This window comes from Chionomys nivalis, chromosome 9, assembly GCF_950005125.1.
Source record: "Chionomys nivalis chromosome 9, mChiNiv1.1, whole genome shotgun sequence".
Taxonomy (NCBI): Eukaryota; Metazoa; Chordata; class Mammalia; order Rodentia; family Cricetidae; genus Chionomys; species Chionomys nivalis.
Genome location: NC_080094.1, coordinates 39,598,458 through 39,611,559, shown reverse-complemented (window position 1 = coordinate 39,611,559; position 13,102 = coordinate 39,598,458). Strand labels below are relative to the sequence as shown.

At 43.6% G+C, this 13,102-nt stretch overlaps 1 protein-coding gene across 6 annotated transcripts in view; it reads left to right on the top strand.

Annotated features, from left to right (window-relative positions):
* Plcb4 (phospholipase C beta 4) overlaps nt 1-13,102 on the top strand; it is a 371,211-nt gene that overhangs the window by 68,787 nt on the left and 289,322 nt on the right. For all 6 annotated transcript variants that reach the window (XM_057780480.1, XM_057780478.1, XM_057780479.1 and 3 more), the window contains exon 2: nt 12,814-12,883. The gene's annotated coding sequence lies outside the window, so the exon portion shown is untranslated. The remainder of the gene's footprint in view (nt 1-12,813; nt 12,884-13,102) is intronic.

Sequence of the window (13,102 nt, the reverse complement as noted above, 5' to 3'; positions counted from 1 at the left end):
AGAGAGCTGTGGGGACATCTGGGTGACTGATGGGGTCTTACTGTCTTTCATTCCCATCATGTTGGGCTGAAGGTTCGAGATAGTGAAATCTGTTCATTTCAGCATTTAAATCATGCAACATCTTGTATAAACACCTTTTTTTTTTGCTTGTTTGTTTTTCCAGAGAGAGTTTCCCTCTGAGCTTTGGAGCTTTGGAGCCTGTCCTGGAACTCACTTTGTAGACCAGGCTGGCCTCATGCTCACGGAGACCCACCTCTCTCTGCCTCTCAAGGGCTGTGATTAAAGAAATGCACCACCACTGTGTGGCAATTAAACATCTTTCTAAAGCTTTCTTTTTAACTTTTTTTTAACCTCCTAAACTTACCCTTCTGATTTAGTGACCATACAATACAACAAGCTAGATGCCAAAGAAAGAAGAAAATTTCTTCAAACAAGTTTCCTTCCTTCCTTCCTTCCTTCCTTCCTTCCTTCCTTCCTTCCTTCCTTCCTTCCTTCCTTTTCTTCATTCCTTCCTTCTTTCCTTTCTTTTTCTAGAAGTAATTTTCTTCTTTATTAGGACAACTGTCCTTTTATACATAGATGTGAGGTTTTGACTTTCACTACCATATATGACCTCAGGGACTCTTTTTGGTGTCTCTGGTTTGTTGTTCTTATCTCTCTTTGTAATATTCTGTATGTATTATATTTTCAACATAAAATTATGCTTTTAGTGGTAGTGAGCTTAGAAAGAGATGAATTTCTTATACTTGTGTTGCCACTCAATTGGAAGATGCCTTGCAGCCTGTGCCCATCACAGCTCTTCTTATTGTCTTTGAGGAAGTGTGGCTTCCAGCAGGTGTGAACTTTCATTGATCTTTGAGGGTTTTTAATGCGTTGCATGGGTTGAGCCTTATGAACCAACTCTATTTAAGGCATTCCTGCAAACCACAGATAGTAAGTCCGAGGCTTGTGATTTCAAACGGAAAACGTTCATGTCTCTGAGGATTGCATCCACACTTTCCAGGTCAGAAAGACATTTGTAGCCTTTAGAGTCATGCAGACTCTAGAGGGTTGTTTGTTCCTTCATCTTCTGAGTTTGGGAGGCAAGTTACTCTCATTAGTGCATCATCTGCTGGCTTGAAGCAGATGAGTAACTGTTGATGCAGAGAGGAGTGTCAGCTACAGCAGGATTATCAATCCGTGCGGGTGCTGTGCTCTGTCAGAGAAGTCACAGCAGATACTTACTTTGTTGGGATTGTTTCACCACAATACTCACGGATCATGCATACATGTGATGGCTTTAGTTCTCTGGCTTAGGAGCAAACTCATGTGATCTTGTATATTAGAAGTTGGAAATATTGTTGATCTTGCACAAAGGCAGCTATTTAGGGAACAGGGGGCAATTATTTTCCTCAGGATAAATAGAAATTAAAAGACCAAATTATAAGGTCAGGTATGAAAATTATGTGAAGCCCAAGCAAGGAGAGCATGCTCAGTGCATCTTTGAACTAAGGACATTCATTATGTCCATCAGAATGTTGGCGGGCTGATGTGGAATGAGGAAATAAGGCAACTCTCTATGAAAGCAGTCTCCAAGGAGTTCTCAGGAAGGCAGCTCACCGACTCTAAGCCTCTTCCCTTCAGTGTGTGCCTTCTGGCTGGTTCATAGCAGCATGAAATTACATTAAATTAGAAGACACTTTGGGGTGACATTAATAGCTTGTCTTGATGATTTTCCGTGGTTCAAGGAGCCCTGACTGGTTTCTACTTTGGGTCTGAGATGTTGCTGGCGACACCGGAGCACAAGCATTGCTTTCTGTCTAGCTGTTGCTTTTCTCTCCATCTCCTGACCTTGTGGCTGGTTTGCTGATAACCCCATTTTCACTTTCCTCCTCTTCCCTTCCTTTCTCTTATCTTTTCAGACCAGATTCCAAACCAGAGGTCGAGTCAGCCATCCTACTGGAACTTTGGGTTCTAGTCTTCTCTTGGGTCCCTGATAATGAGATACAGAATCATGGTGACCTGTAGCTTCTTCACCTGTCAAATGGAAAAATGAGAACAGTGTTTCCAGTGCCTTCAGCACTTAAAGGCATAGCTTCTGGTTAAGAGTTCACACAGTGTAGGTACCACCACTACCACCTCCTGTTGGTGGGATTTGTGATGGTTAATTTTGTTTCAGCTTTATGCCAGTTAAAATCACTTGGGAAGATTGATGAAAATGTCCCCAGGGACTAGGTGACTGCTATGACTTTTTTCCTTGGTTTATTATATATGGTTACTGGATCATGTAACACTCACCCGATTCTAAAAGCTTTCCAAGTGAATAAAAAGATGCAAAAATTCTTTTATAATTGGTACAGCTGGTGTCATTAACCATGACAAAAAGCATCGTTTTGGTGCAGCCACGGCATTGCTTCTCTCTAGGGTGTTTTGCCCGCATATGTGCCTTTCTCCATGAGGCATGTTGCCATCTTCTTGCACATGCAGACACTGGAAAGAACTTGAACACTAGTCTTAACTGGTCATTTTAAATATCAGAACAAACACAAAAGTACCAAATTGTGAAGGCAATGGCACTAACAGACTGAAAAAAAGGACCTTTGCCTACCATGAGAGAGGCATGTGTTCAGTAGCAAATGTAGGAGTTCCATGTCGTCGTCCAGTTGGAAGTGAATTTGGCAGGGTGAGCTCACCTCAGCCTCCAGAGTGTTGAGATTACAGTATTAAATGCCTATACCCCTATACCCAGCTATGTGCCTATTTTCTTATTTATAAAGCGAACATGTTAGGATGCATGAGTCATAGCATATTTTTAAAGAAAAGTTAAAATCACTTGCATTTGTGCAAAATCCTGAGGTATATGGCAGTTTTCAGCTGTCCACTTCACCGTACCTTCTACCCTTGGCATTTTCACCAAGAACACAGAGGAAAACGTGGAGCCATTTTTTCCAAAGTTGCATTCCTCTCTCACTTGACTACTCTGGGTTCATTGAGTCTGCACAGTCTTCCTGTACTGTACCACGAGGGCTTCTGGGAGTTCTGTGACTTCTGGCTTCTTTCTGAACATTGGTTGACCCAAATGAAACTTCTTACCTCATCATTGTCTTAAACAGATCCCATTGACTTAGGGGCTCACCATCCTAGGCTAAATTCACTGTGGTGTAGGTGTTCATTTTCGATGGGATTGCAAGACTCTCAGGCTGCTCTTCTCCAGTGGGGCTAGTTTTTCTCCCAGTGTTTTATGGTATCTGGAAATATTTTGGACTGTACAAGTCACCTAACCTGTCAGTAGCGTTGGGAAACCCAGGACTCGAGGGAGGACCAGAGTGTGGCCCTTCCTGCTGCTGCCCTGTAGGGTCTCACAGCCCTGAGGACTTCAGCTTCCTGACTGTACACTTTTGCTCTCACAGGCCTTTGCCTACGCTGCTGCTGCAGTCTGCAGCGTCTACCCTTTCCCCACAGATCATGGTCCCATGTGATGGATTTTTCAGTCTGCTTTGCATGTGCTTCCGTGTTTCTGAGTGGGAGTTACTCTTTAGATTCTGTTGTCCCTACTCACTTGTAAGTTCAAGGTGATGTAGGTCCAGGTTACATGGCTAGTAAAGGTTTGGGTGAGTGGCTGAATGTCTCAATGATACCACAGCTGGAAAGAGGCCAAAGCTGAGCATGTCGACGGCCGTGTGTAGCCCGCTCTGTCAGGCAGCTCCGTTTTTACTGGATGGGCCATTCTGGTAAACATACCATGGATGCCATTCTCATTCTCCCTGTTGAACGTGGTTTAAATATTCTGCACTTGTTGGTTTCTCTTCTTCACTCTTAATTCCTTTGTAGATGTCGGTATCTGTTCCCCAGGGTGACTTGGAGTGGCAGCTTCAGATAGACACAGGTGGAGGAGACAGGTTCAGGCTAAAGATGAGCATATGCGAAGGAAGGGCAGAGGAGGATCTTTTGCCTAAGTCTCCTTAGCATTTAGCGCAATCCAGGTTAGTTCTCAATTTTGTCTGCATGCCAGTGTCACAAGAGTAGCTCCTTAAATAATGTTGTTGCTAGTTATCAATCTAAAGAGGTGTTTTGATTAGTCTTGGGTGTGTATGTCCTGGCACTTGGAATTTTCTAGGTTCCCAGGCAATCTTGTTATGTAACCACCTTTGAGAACCACTGATATCATTAATTCAAAGTTACTCATGTGAACACTTCTAAAGTAACTTAATATTTTCTGTCTTGGTAATTTAATACTTTTGGCAATTTTATGATTTTTATATACATAAAATTAGTGCTTGTACTTGGTTCAAATTTATAGTGTGATACTTTAATATATAACTTTTTGGCAAATGACATTGTATTGGGGCTGAGAGATGGCTCAGAGGTTAAGAGCACTGCCTGCTCTTCCAAAGGTCCTGAGTTCAATTCCCAGCAACCACATGGTGGCTCACAACCATCTGTAATGAGATCTGGTGCCTCTTCTGGCCTACAGGAATATACACAGGCAGAATACTGTATACTTAATAAATAAATAAATATTTTAAAAAAGAGTTAATTGGCTACTGTATCTTCTCCACTCCCCGCCCCCCAAAAAAACCAAAAAAAAAAAAAAAATGACATTGTATGACATCACATTCCCCTCGCCCCCCAACTATCACAGAGAAACAGCCGACCATTCTTCATGGTGGAGGAAGTTGGAAGGAAACCATTCTTCAGATAACGTGCCTATAAACTACAAATTTAGAACTCCTTCTTGGTTCTCGTGCTGCTTTTCCTGTTTCTAACACCCACAGCCTCTTGCATCCCAGGACCTGGTGGAAGAGTTCCCAAAGCCCCCGAAGAACTTCCAGAAAGCCCTTTGTTGTTTTCTGACTTCCCATGTAGTTATGCATGGTACTTTTGTTATGAGTGCGCTGGCTAAGATGGCAATGTAGGAACTTTGGAATCCCTTGTAGTCATTTCTGCCCCCTACCCAGTGTCCTCCCCAGCATCCATCCATGCTTTTAGTTTGCCTGTAATCTGTTTGCGAATAGTACTAAGAGGTCTTGGCCACCTGTCATGCTTGTGAGTGGTCACTGGAATGATCTCTGCTATTATTCTGAATGCGACAGCTGAAAATGGAATATGTCATCATATGCCACTGTCTGTCTAGCACCTAAGCTTCCTTTTTAAGAATTAGTTTGGGGATGCATTGGATCTAGCATCTTTGCTATAGAAAAATGCACTGGGTAAAATGTAATAAAGTCCAAGACCAGAAGTGAAATAATTGAAATTTATAGACTTTGAGATTACTATATTCCGTTTCATTTTAAGAAGAAATATTAGAGTAGGAAGATATTGACAGAATGATGCAGATAAGCCTAAACCTCCCATTTCTTCACCATGTGAACAAGTACCAAATATGAGGGCTAAGGATGTTCTGTTATTCACTGATAGAATCCCTTCTTATTATCTAGGAGGACCTGGCCTGGATTCTTCCAAATACCAGAAAACTTTACCCAAACCAAACCGAAATTAAAGTGGGTTTAAAAAGTGTCAATAGGGCTATTGTTGTACTTCAGTGGCAGAGTACTTGTTTGGTTCTGGCTAGACCCTGAGTTTATCTCCAGCGATAAGACAACAAAAAGAATGTCACGAGATGTTTATGGGAGATTCATGAATTAAAATTATTTTTTTATGTCGTCAAATTGAGAAAATTTGGCTAAAGAATCACATCTAATTGCCATTTTACAGATAGGCAAAATTTTAATTTCTAATACTTATTTTACTGTCATCCAAAAGTCAGTCAGTCAGTCAGCCCCACCCACATTTTTCTGTTCAAATTTAAGGTTTAGGAATTACTGCAAAGAGTGGAGTTTTGTGACAGTTTGCACGTCAACCACAGCATTTCTGTTTCTCTAGTACAACTTTAGTAAACTTGGGAGCTAGACAGGGACTTCGAGATTGTTTTATGCTGAGAGGGTACATGACAGTTGAGAATGCCGAGTCCTGGCATCTCTTCTGACAGGCGGAGCTAGGCCAAAGCCAGGCAGCTGTTGAGAAGTCCGACTTTCTGGTTTCACATTGAACATGCTTTTCTTCACTTCAGAGTAAACACTATAGACATTCCCTTAGGTTGATGTCTTCTGAAACTGGTTTGAGCCAAACTTGGGAGTATAAATAGTACTTAGGAGGGGCCACCAAAGATAGGGCTAGTTAGCTAGTTACTGGGAGTAAGCGACTTCCTGGTGCTGGGGGCTTTTAGGAAGCAGCAGAATCTTCCTAGTTGTTGGACTGGGCAGTAAGAGATGGGCTGTTTGTCTACCAATCTCTGGTTGTGGCCTGAGGACTTTAGAAAGCCTTAGTACTGGTATTTGTGCTTGAAAGGTTCTCTGACAGGAGGGTGTTGGCTATAGAATAACACCTCTTCCGCATAGGGAAACTGAGTCACTGGGAAGTTAGACCTGGGTGGGGCACTAGCAGCTTTTGCATGCACACTCAGCAAAGAAGTATGAGCCAAGCCTGCCAGGTCCCTGCTGTTGCCATATGCTAATCGCCTGGGCAGGGTTTTACACTCTGTCTAGTGCTCTTCCAAAGGAAGAGTGAGACTAGGAAGCCAGTAAAAGCGAGATTGTCAACATAGGATATTACTCATCTGACCCTCTAGTTCCTTAGGCTAGGTGTTAATCGCTACATCTGTGACATTCTGGCAGGTTCTAGAGGGGATTAATGAGGGGAGAGTTGTTAGGTTGGGGCGCTTGCTCCCTTAGATTTCTTACCAGCACACTGACAGATGAAAATACAACTCCCTCCTGGAAGCTAGCGTATCTGTCACGTGACATTCTGCTACAGCTGTGCCTTGTGGGTTCCTCCACCTCTGCTCTCTTTCAGACCTAAGATATGCCATGCTCCCTGGTTAACTTCCTAAGCTCTGCCATACCTGATAAAAATCCTCCATATCAAACCCCCTCCCCCTTAGTTGTGTGTTCAAGTTCCCATCTACTTCCTGCTGGGACCCTTAGAGGTTTTTGTTCCTAAACACTTGGATGAAATGCAAGAGCCAGAGACGTTATGAAGACATAGGATAACGAAGCGTAAGCCACAAGAGTGCCCAGCATGTAGGACTTCTTCCCACAAGAAAGAATACTCCCTCCTCCGAAAGGTGTTTGAAACAGATGCCTTGAGTTGTAATTAGAATGTTTTCTTTTCCACTCTACGGGGAAGCCCTGTATGAGCAGTAAATTGAAAATGCGAGACTGCTTTATTATAGCCATGTGTACAGCTAATTATAATGTCCTTTGCTGTATAAGATGGGAACTATGCAATGCAGGGAAACAGACGGATATATTGGGTCTGTCTCCATCTGGAAATTGCAGATTTATCTGGTGTATTCTAATTCTAGATAAGTATGTATTTTCCTCTTTAGTTCCTAAAATTTCCTACCCTTCTAGTAAATTATAATCCACTTTGTGAGAGTTTTTAAAAGCTGCTCTGAAAAGCATTCCAAGCACCTAGAAGAAGTCTCTACAGCAACAGAACAGGTCACTCTGCAGGGACCCTCATGACTCGGGTGCTTTGCTGAGCACTGTGCACTCAGCAATGAATAGTACTTGATGTGTGCTCTCAAGGAAACCACAACATGGTGGGAAAGCAGCGGTCTAAACAAGTAATTGTCACAAGAGTTTTTAAGTATTATAGCATATAGTGGGATATATGTATATCTAAGTGAAGGTATATGTAGGCCTCCAACAGGTATATTTAAGTCTGTCAGGACAAGGCAAGGAGGTTGTGAGTGACAGGAAGCTCCATGAGAGGCTGGGGGCTAAGAGTTTACCTGATGGCTTTGAGATGGAGTGAAGCATGTTTACCTGTAGCTCAGTGGCTTTTGGAGGAATGCCTGGACCTGAAGCCAAGGGTAAATCCTTAACAGTCATTATCAGTTAAGATAATATGGCTTGTGCACACTCTAAAAGTTATTAAGGAATGTAAGGAAACTGAAACAATGTTTAAAAAATCTTTGGACATTTACTAGGAAACATTGCCCTCTTCTAGTAGTGCTCTAAATATAGAGCAATATGTGTTGTTTTTTAAAATGTATGTGTGTGTGTGTGTGTGTTTATGTGTGCACACATCCATGAGGCAAGAAAATAATGTTGGATCCCCTGGAGCTGGAGTTCTTGTGAACCACCTGACCTGGGTGCTCAAATCAAACTGGGGACTTTGGGAAGAGCAGCAGTTTGTTGTTGTTGTTGCTGTTGTTTTTTCTTGCTGATGCTTGGCACAGCCTGAATATACCTCCACTGGTACCTTGGGCTTCCAACAGTCCTCTTCCTCTGAGCTCCCCCTCCCTGAACGGGGCTTGTCTGGCCTGTGTATGACCTCCATGTTGATATAACTCAAACGGCGTGACCTCCTTCTCTCTTTCTTTTCTCCATTTTTCTCTTCCTGTCTCCTCCTGAGATTTATTGCTTTAGGGATTTTCTTTTCAACTCTAGTATGAAGGTCTTAGAGCTTTTTTTTTTTTGAGTCTGTTCTTCTTTTATTAATGAAAATAAGAAGCTGATTTGCCTGATAACTCGATCAGATCTTTTCAAGATTCAGTGCCAAATTCTAGAAATATGCTCTGTTTGTTTTAGTCCTTACCTTTCTTGTTTGCTGCTCTGGTCTTTCACACCAAAACTTACAGACTTGAAACAACAATTTAACAATTTCAGGAGTCTGGGTTGACTGATCTCTGCTGGGTCGGCCTGCCTCATGTGGGACTGACTGGCTTGCATTCCGAATGTTTGAGGTGACTCACTGAGCACGAGCATTTGAGTTCAGTGAGGATGTCCGCTGGAGAACGTCCAGATTTGCTGTGCTGCCCCTGCCATGTGGATTGTGCTTCTCACATATGAGAGCTAGGTGCCGAGGGGGGCTATTGTCAATGTGTAAAAGCAGAAGACACCAACATCCTCAAGAATGGCATTGGGGGTAACTGGAGAGATGGCTCAGTGGCTAAGAGCACTGGCAGTCCTTCCAGAGGACCTGGGTTCAATTCCCAGCACCCACATGGCAGCTCACAATTGTCTGTAACTCCAGTTCCAGGGCATCTGATACCTTCATACCAATGCACATAAAATAAAGTTAAATAAATTATTATTTTTTTTTTTAAAAAAAGAATGGAACTTGGGCCCGGTGGTGGTGGCACAAGCCTTATTTCCAGAACTCAGGAGGCAGAGGCAGGCTGATCTCTGTGAATTCAAGGCCAACATAGTTTACAAAACTAGTTCCAGGACCTAAACAGCCAAGGTTACACAGAGAAACCCTGTCTTGAAAAACTCAATAAATAAATGAAGGACGGAAAGAAGGAAGCAATGGGACTTGGGAGAACTGGAAGACAAGTCCCTTTGCATTCTGTAGGTCAACCCAGCCCTAGGGCCAGGTTTGAGAAGAGTGAAAAGAGTTGCTATCTGAGCAGGAAGAGTATAATTTGCAAGTCGCCCCTCCCTTTGTTGGCATCTACTTTACCAAGTCTCTCAGTACCCATTATTCTGGAAACTTCTATTTAAGTGTTTGTGATCACTATAGCTTCCTTCAGATGCTCCCAAGAGATACTCCTTTGTTTTGTCTGGCCTGTAATCATCAGTGGTTCGGAGGGGTGTGAGTGTGTGCTGTTGAGGATTTTTTATTTTGAGGGGCTTCTGGAAGGCATGTGGTTTTAAAGCAACCATGATCAGTGTTGGCAGAGAAGTGGAGACACAGGATTATTTGCATACTGAGGTTTATTTGAAGGAATGCTCACTGCCTGCCTATCCAACTCAGCATTTGCTATACTGGACGAGAGAGCTCCACCTGACTTACCTCTGATTTCTAACTTTTCTGGAGCCATTCTCTTCCTGGATTTCCAGTGTCGTTGCCATCATCATCACTATTATTATTATTATTGTTATTATTATTATTTTCTCTAGTATAACTGTTTCCTCCCTTCATCTCTCCCTTCCTTCCTTTCTAAATTATTTTATTTTTCAAGATGACGTCTTCTGATGATTCCCCTACTGACTTTGAACTTGCTATCGTCCTGCTTCAGACTCTCGTGGGCTGAAATGGCAGGCCTGCACCACAATGCCAGCCTGTTCTTCTTTTTGCCCAGAGTCCTTCTATGCCCTTGAGAAAGAAGAGTCTTTTCATTTCCTGCTTTGTTCTGTCTGGCAACTTGGAACTGATTTCTCAGCCCTAAGCGCAAATATCACTTCCTGAGAGGAACCATAGGTTCTACCCATCCTCTGCTCCAGACTCTAGAAAACAAAGGAATGTGACTGTCCTCTTCTGGGTTAGGCACACATAAGTATTTGTTATTTGTGTCCATTAAACATAGGAGGTAGTTGCCTTGCGAAAGAAAGAATTAATAAAGGAAATACTTAGGTTTAGAGACCATGTCTCTTTTGAGGAACACAAGGGTATAGTTTCTTGGGGCGTGCTCTGCCCCTGGTAGAGGTGAGTTGGTGATGTGCTGCCCCAACGAACATAGTACATCAAGATGGAGGAAGTGTGATGATTTGAAATGTAGCAGGGATTCCTGCCTGGAACGTAAGTGGTTGACTAAAAGCCATCGTTTTTCCTTTTTGCTTCTGTCATCCTGTGGCCCCTTGTCTGTACCCTGAGATCTCAGTCTTGGTGGAGCTGTGAGGACCAGCAGCCCAGAACTGCTCATTTCATTTCCAATTATTGTCCCGTAAAGCCAGTGACTTGCTTAAGTGTGAGCCTAATACTGGCTTGATATTTGCTTGTCATCCCACTCTTATGAGATGAGCCTAGATGTAAGTTTTGTTTTTCTGTGGCATGCTGTTTGTCTAAAAGGAGCATTAGTGGATGAGTCAAAATGGCAGGGGGAACACAGAAAGATGGAGTCGGAAATAACTGTGGTTCTGTCTTACTCAGAGACGATACTCAGAATTCTTAGGGTTTTTTCAGTACCCAGTTTCAGGCAACCAGATAAGGGGGGGGGGCAGTGTTGTTTCAGCTTATTTATTGTCATTAAAATAAGTAATTTAGTCACTGTGTATTGTACATGAGGGACTCTGTAAAGAAACTACCAAAATGGCCCCTTCTTCTTGATTGGGGTGGGGTGGGGTGGTGGTGATCAGGTAGTGTGGATAAGAAAGAGAACAACCAGGTGCATCTGGAAGAATCTAGAGCAGAAAGAAAAACAAAGCAGGCTGGGCATGACCAAGGGCTGTCTGCAAGGGAAGAGAGACCGGGGAGAGTAGCAAGAGAATAGCGAGACTAGCAGTGTAAGGAGGGCAGTAGCTGAGGGGAAGAAAGCCTTCCTGGCTGAGAAGGAGGTGAGATGCTAGTGCTGGAGCTTTGAAACGTCTAACGGGTACCTGTGAACAGGGATTGGGGGAGCCCAGAGGCATGAACAGGGACTGGGGGAGGCCAGAGGCTTGACTGGACTTTGATATACAACCAAAGGCATATGCCAATGGAGAACCATATGTCCCTTCTGCCAGAGGCAAGGGAAGCAACTCTCTTGCAAATGTGAACCCATTTCAAAAGATCCTGAGGAATGTTGTCTTTTATTTAACCACCAAAAAATCCTTCTAACAGTCCAGCTTGACCTGAGGCGAAACTGTCTTTTTTGGACACTGTCACTTCCTGAGACCTAACATGTATGAAATGCTCTGTTGTCTAAGTGGATGCTGTAAAGTCACTACCAGATGGCATGTGTTTTCAAATCAGCAGTGCAGAATGAGCATGTGGTGTGGGACCCGAAGGGAGTGATTTGTAGAGGCCAGAATGTGGGCAGAGTACGTAGATAAATGCACTTAAGAAAAGCTGTGCAAGTGAGGCAGGGGAGTACTTTCTAGGCTGGGAGAGTATTACAGGAGACCTAAATTGAGAATGACAGAATGCCCTTCTGTATTCCAATGCAACGAAGGCATAAGGGATGGAAAGGGAGCCCCAGGTAGAGCGCTATAGAAAGCCCTCTTGGAGACAGGGTATGGGGACTGAGTGTTGGCATCATATAAAATATGCGATTTGGGTCATCATTTGTTCTGCGGTTGATAAGGTAGTATTGCTGAGTTAGAGGCCAGAGCTGTCAAAACCATCTGGGATGTGCTCTGTGCTGTGCCCCAGAGCGGGGGCAATAGAAGAGGGAGAGAGGAGGGGAGGGGAGAAAAGGAGGGAGTAAGAGGGAGAAAAAATGAATATGAAAATGCCTGGATTCTCAGTAGGAAAGACAGAGAAATGTCTTAACTATGGGTTAGTTGAGTATAGAGCCTGGAGGTATAAATTAGTGTATGACCACAAGCCATGTGACCAACAGCCCCAGTGAACACAAATTTGAAGCTTTGTTGAACATTTCTTTAGGCAGCTGCTCCTCGCTAGACAAATGCCTGTTCTGGGCGGGATCAGAGTTTCCGAAGTTTGGTCCCATGATCACTCAGTCCCATTGCCTTTGTTCCTGTGAGTCAGAAAGCAAGACCAGGAGCGTTGGCTGGAGAAGCTGTTCTCCTATAGCATCTGGGAAATAGAGACACAGGCAGCACCACATATTCCTTTTGCTGGCACACCCCCAGCCACCTAGCGACTTGGCTAGTACCAAGCTGAGGACCAAGCCTAAACACAAGCCTAAACACAAGACCTGTTGGACAGTGTCCAAGATGTAAGTGAAAGCAGCAGTTTAGCAGAGAACACCACACCAAATCAAACCAAACCAAACCAAAACAGAGGAACCCAATCAAACAAAGCCAATGTCTGCCTTCAAATGCTACCACCCAGTTCGTCAGTGTATGACAATGAAAATGTGTCCCACAAGCAGCCAGTTTAGATTACCTTGACCATTGCCTTCATGGTCTAACCCTGGTTTCCTTTCCCTGGATTCTGTAGGAACCTTCCGGCTAGCCGCTCCGTGCATGCTGTCAACCACCTGCAGAGGATTCTCCACCAAGCAGCCTGGGTGAGTCTTTTAAAATCTATCTGATAATATTGTTCTCCTCTGAACCTGCGGTGGCTTCCTGCCTCGTTCAGAATGTAAGCAAAGCGCTAACAAGGGTCTTGTGGTCTGGCATGATACCTTCATTGTTGTGTCTGCCTCTGTTACTAACCACCTTGGTCATGCCCTGCTGGCTACCCTCGCCAAGTGCTGTCCCTCACTCCCTGCTGTGCCTGTCCCACC